The sequence below is a fragment of the Otolemur garnettii genome, unplaced genomic scaffold (genome assembly GCF_000181295.1).
Source record: "Otolemur garnettii isolate 467f Iridium unplaced genomic scaffold, OtoGar3 scaffold00074, whole genome shotgun sequence".
NCBI classification, from domain to species: Eukaryota; Metazoa; Chordata; class Mammalia; order Primates; family Galagidae; genus Otolemur; species Otolemur garnettii.
In genome coordinates, this window is record NW_003852469.1 from 9,892,711 (window position 1) to 9,898,869 (window position 6,159).

A 6,159-nucleotide genomic window follows, 5' to 3' on the forward strand; every position below is an offset into this window, starting at 1 on the left:
ACGTAGAGAATATTTCGTGAAGGATTATGTAAAATTCTGTAATCTATTGTAAATAAAGGTACCTTTTGCAACAATTTTCCATTTTCCTATGTATGTTGACTCTGGGGTGACTTTTGAGACACCATGTACCCCTATGTTGTTTATATCAAGAGTATGTTGATGTTTGACACATGATTTTTTTTTTTTTTACATCTATTGTGCATTTTGTGGGTTTTGTCTCTCATTATGTTTACGTAATATATCACAGCAACTGATTTACATGTGTTAAGCCAACACAATCCAGGGATAAATGTCACTTGATTATAATATATAATTTTGTTGATGTGTTAGTGAATTCTATCCTTGTAATCTTTGTTTTCTGACTTTGAACATTTCCCCAATCTGGGTTAATACGCAACATCGGTTCATGGGTCCTTTATGACAGGGGACCAACAGGGTCTCCCTTGAACTTGATTAGGTTAGTGGTTGATTAGATCAGTGAAGTTGATTAGGTTAGTGGTTGATTAGATCAGTGAAGTTGATTAGGTCAGGGCTTGATTGGATCAGTGAAGTTGATTAGGTCAGGGGTTGATTAGATCAGCAGTGTTGATTAGGTCAGGGATTAATTAGATCAGTGAATTTGATTAGGTCAGGGGTTGATTAGATCAGTGAAGTTGATTGGGTCAGGGGTTGATTAGATCAGTGTCATTGATTGGGCCAGGGCTTGATTAGATCAGTGAAGTTGATTAGGTCAGGGCTTGATTGGATCAGTGAAGTTGATTAGGTCAGGGGTTGATTAGATCAGTGAAGTTGATTGGGTCAAGGGTTGATTAGTTCAGTGAAGTTGATTAGGTCAGGGGGTTGATTAGATCAGTGATGTTGATTAGGTCAGTGATTGATTAGATCAGTGACATCGATTAGGTCAGGGGTTGATTAGATCAGTGAAGTTGACTAAGTCAGGGGTTGATTAGATCAGTGGAGTTGATTAGGTCAGTGATTGATTAGATCAATGACGTTGATTAGGTCAATGACATTGATTAGGTCAGTGCTTGATTAGATCAATGACGTTGATTAGGTCAATGACATTGATTAGGTCAGTGCTTGATTAGATCAGTGAAGTTGATTTGGTCAGGGGTTGATTGGATCAGTGAAGTTGATTAGGTCAGGGGTTGATTAGATCAGTGAAGTTGATTAGGTTAGTGGTTGATTAGATCAGTGAAGAAAGGATATGGGAGGAGGGATGGTATTTGGGGGCACCTCACCTAATGTGCATGATGCAATTAGGTGAAACACATTTCAAAAGTATTAAAAAATGAGTATAAATGTGATGGATGTGTTACTTAATTCAATGTAAGCGTTTCACATTGTATATGGAAGCGGTACCCTAAACCCCATAAATGCATCAATGTACAAAGCTATGATTTAATAAAAAGGAATTTTAAAAATAAAACAAAATAACAAAATATGGAAAAAATCTTTTATTGGCATTGTAAATGCCAATAGACCACGCCAGCTCAATTCCTTCTTCCATTTTCCTAATCAGGTAAGTGACATCTGGGTGGTGTGAGAGAGAAAAAGAAGAGCCATCATGAATTTTCATACTTTTCCCTCCTAGAGAAGGAAGTTCCCTCTACTTTATGAAAGTGGGAGGAGGGTTGGGGGATAAGAGTATCCCTCCATTACATTTAATCCAGTAATTCTACTCTTAAGTATTTGAAACAAGTAATAGCACTTATACATAGTTCACTTTATGTTATAAATTAAAAAAATAAGTTTTTATTATAAAATTAATAATGTATTCGGGAAAAATAAAATTACATAAAGAATATAAAGTAAATTATAAATGTTCTCCTGCCTACTAATTCCATTCATCAAAATTTTTACCAGTTGGTGTAGACAAGCATACACACAAATATATGTATATACATGTGTGTTCATTAAATAAAATCGTATTTTACATTTTATTGCTCAATGTGTTTTTTCATTTAACAGTGAATTGTCAACATAATTTCAGACACAAACATTTATTTAAATAAAATTGGACTAACTATTATGTGTACCTGCTATTTATCAGGCAGTGATGATTCTAGGGCTATGTCAATGACCAAAATGTCTAGAGTCCATAGATCTTTCTTGTTATGTTGAGAAGCAATCCATATCACTGTAGGCTATTTCACTTAAATGTTCCTATAATAAGGGACACGGAGCTATTTCCATTTTTCCTATTTCCAACATTGCTTTTAAGGATAAATATTTTTAAACATAACACATTCTTCTTGTACAATTGTGCTAGCATTTCCACACAATAATTTATAAACATGGTTTGACAGGGATTTAGAGCTCTATGCATTTTTTTTTTTTGAGACAGTGTCTCACTATGTTGCCCTGGGTAGAATGCCGTGGCATCACAGCTCACAGCAACTTCAAACTTTTGGGCTTAAGCGATTCTCCTGCTGTCCCACATAGCTGGGACTATAGGCACCTGCCACAATGCCCAACTGTTTTTCGGTTGTAGTTGTCATTGTTTGTCAGGCCTGGGCTGGGTTTGAACCTGTCAGCTCTGGTATATGTGGCTGGCACTCTAGCCACTGAGCTATAGGCGCTGAGCCTGGCTAAATGCATTTTATTTTACTTTTTATTTATTTTTTATAGGTAAATGGATTTTATTTATTTATACTTAGACCATGCAAACTGGTACTGATATTATCATGATTCAGATACACAACCCAGCTTTCTACAAGTAGTAGAGCAATGGACAAAACAGGGGTTGTAGTCAAACAGAGCAAGAAGGGGCAGGGGAAATCCATGAAGTACATTCTAGCTAACACTTCATCTGAACAGTTGAGGATTTTAATAAGGAAAGCCTTCTATTCCTCAAAGTAAGAGTAGGCCTCTTTGCCCACTTCCCTGGCAATGGAGGCCAGTTTGGTGTTCATGGCAAATGTATCTTGCTCTTACTCTGTAATCCTACCTTTCTCTTCCTCAATAAAATTTGTTTCATGCTTGCCCCTCCCTCCGAAAGGAAAAGTGAACCTATCATTTCAGCCTACAATCCCACTGCTGGCTATCTACCCCAAAGAAAGACTTTTTGACATAAGGAAGGACATTTGTAATCAAATGTTTGTAGAAGCACAATTCACAAAGCAAAGATGTAGAAACAAAATAATCCACGTGTCCTTCAAAACATGGATTAAATTGTGGTTTATGTATACCATGAAATACTATTCAGCCATAAAAATAGATGGAGATTTTGCATCTTTTTTAACAACGTGCGTGGATTTGCAGAACATTTTCCTAAGTATCAAAGAATGGAAAAACAATCCTCACATGGACTCAATACCAATTTGAAACAAAATTAACAATCACAGACCCACATGAGAGAAAATCTCAAATTCAAAAGAGAGGGAGAAAGGATTCATTAGCTTCCCACCCAACAGGTCAATGCATGGATATATGGCACATTCCAGAGGGTAGGACAAAGCTACAACGTGGACTTTAACCTTTCACGTGTACATGGTATAACCTAACGGTTACTTAATTTTATCTTTTGGTTTTGTCCATCCCTGAAACATTCAACTCTAACCAGAGACAGTTACAATTAATTGGAAAGAAAAATAAAAAATATCCTTGCCTTTTGACTATTTATTTGTGAGAAAAAAATAAATAAGACCTCCTAATCCCAGAAAGTGAGAATAATCCTTCACATGTCTTTGTATTTTTTACTTCCTGAAAAAAAGCAAACTAGTTACTACAACTACTTTATCTATAACCAGAGACATCTTCTATCGTGTTGTTCATAGCAGCTGAGGTTCTTGAAACCTCTGATTAGACTCCAATCTTGCAATAGGCACAACTGAGAGCCAGAACAGAAGCAGAATAGTTTCTCTAAAATAAAAAAAATCAGCCAGGCGTGGGAGCTCAAGCCTGCCTGTAATTCTAGCACTTTGGGAGGCCGAGATATATTGGTAGATTGCTTGAGCTTAAGAGTTTGAGAAAAGCCTGAGCAAACTCTAGATCCCATTTCTACCAAAAATAGAAGAACTAGTCAGGTGTGTGGTGAGTGCCAGTAGTCCCAGCTACTTGGGAGGCTGAGGTAAAAGGATTGCTTGAGCCCAAGACTTTAACCTGAGAGGAAAGGATTCAGCCACTGCCCACACTAAGACTAAGTAAGACATCCATCTTCACACACCTTCAGGCTGTATATTCATTGAGTAATTTAGGAATGAATCCATGGTTTGTGGGGAACTAAAACACTTAGTGGTTTGATGGATTACATTATGGCTTTCTCCAGCAGCTTACAAGGCAATTTCCAAATGACAGGCAAGAAAATTTTGCTAGAACTGCAGGCAGGACGGTAAAGGCTCTTCCCCACAATTAAGCCTGTTCCAGGCTTAGGTGCCCCAGGTCTGACTGTTCCAGCAACAGATACTCCAAGACTGGCTGTTCCAGGTTTGGTTACCCGAGGTCGGGCTGCTCTCCACTGGAAGGTTTATGGATGTGTTCATCAGGCATGCCTGGTGATAGGAAGAGTAGAAGCTTGGGTATTCTATGAGTGCCGAGGCCTTCTGAGCCTAAGTCATACTGTTGGTGTTGTTTAGCCAGTAGTTTTTCTGCCATCTCTTAGATTTCATTTGCTGGTTCTGGAACCAGGTCTTAACCTGTTTATAGATGAAGTTCATGATGTTGGAAAGTTCTTGCATCTGTTGGAGGCTGAGGTATTTCTGTCTTTGAAATCTATCATTGACTATACACAACTGGGTGGTGGAGAATATGGTTTTGGTCTTCTGTTTCTTGACCTGGACCTTACCTTCCTTCTTCACTACACTCTTCTCTACAAAAGTGGATTCTTTTACTTTGGGACTAGTGGAAGAGTCAGGGCTGTCCTCCTGAGTCAGCAGATCCATAGAAGTAGGAAGAGGAGAGGTAGACTCTGTGAGGGGCACCTCTGTAGAAGACATTTGCAAAGATGGATAATTTTGTTCATGCCCACAAGCCGCAGGCATTGGAGAAGAGACACTAGAATCATGCTTCAGGGCAAGGTGGGCTTTGGGGACACACAGGATCCATCCTCATATTATTAAGAAGGGAAAAATTGGCTTGGTGCCTGTAGCTCAGCAGCTAGGGCGCCAGCCACATATACGAGAGCTGGCAGGTTCGAATCCAGCCTGAGTCTGCCAAACAATAATGACAACTACAACCAAAAAACAACCTGGTGTTTTGGTAGGTCCCAGCTACTCGGAAGGCTGAGGCAAGATAATTGCTTAAGCCTAAGAGTTTGAGGTTGCTGTGAGCTATGATGCTTACGGCACTCTACCCAGGGTGACAGCTTGAGAGTCTGTCTTAAATTAGAAAAGGGGGGGGGAGGAATTAAAGAGCTGAACTGTTTAAAAAAAATAAGGCTAAGACTTACATACCTAAATAGAATCTATAGAAAAAGCTCCAAAAGCCAGGAAGAAGAGAGTCCCCTCCATAACAATAGGAGGCAACCAGGTCAATCCAGCAAGATGATAGCTATGTGCATTTGATATCGGATTAGAAACTGTCAAATTGCTTCCCCAAAAGGTCATCATTATGTCAGAGAACAATGGAACAATGTCTAACCACCCCTACTAAAATTGTATCTTTTAACATTTTGTAATCATAAGTGAAGAATCATAATATTTTTTGCTTTAATTTGCATTTATCTTCTTACCAGTGAGATAGTTTTCATGGTTATTTTTGTTATTTTTCATCTGTCCAGTGTTTGTTGATAGGCTTTGTTCATTTTTATATTGCTTTATGTTATTTTTTATTGATTCACAAGTGTTCTTTATGTGGTGTATGTATTGGGTTATATGCATCACAAATATTTTCCTTCACCTTGGGAAAGTGAATGTGTTTTGTTTTTTGTTATTTTTTTTCTTTATGACCTTCAACAAGAAACCAATATCTCTGAGAAGTTTGTTTTAATAGACTTGAACACTTAATTTTTCTCCCCACAGTAATCCAAGTGAACATTTTATCATTATTACTCTTGGTGTATCAAACTGAATTCCAGGAATGTAAGAAAGTCTGACTTGGAAATATTACATAGACAAAAGTTGGATTAACAAACACATTGCATTTTTTATTTTTTACTGATAAGTACACATTGACATCTACTTATCTGATAGCAGCACTGCTGGTTTTGAATTTTTTTTT

General features: G+C 37.8%; 1 pseudogene; it reads right to left on the reverse strand.

The window, feature by feature from the left end:
• Positions 1-4,160: 4,160 nt before the first annotated feature.
• Positions 4,161-5,052, reverse strand: LOC100964898 (annotated as a pseudogene).
• Positions 5,053-6,159: the final 1,107 nt, after the last annotated feature.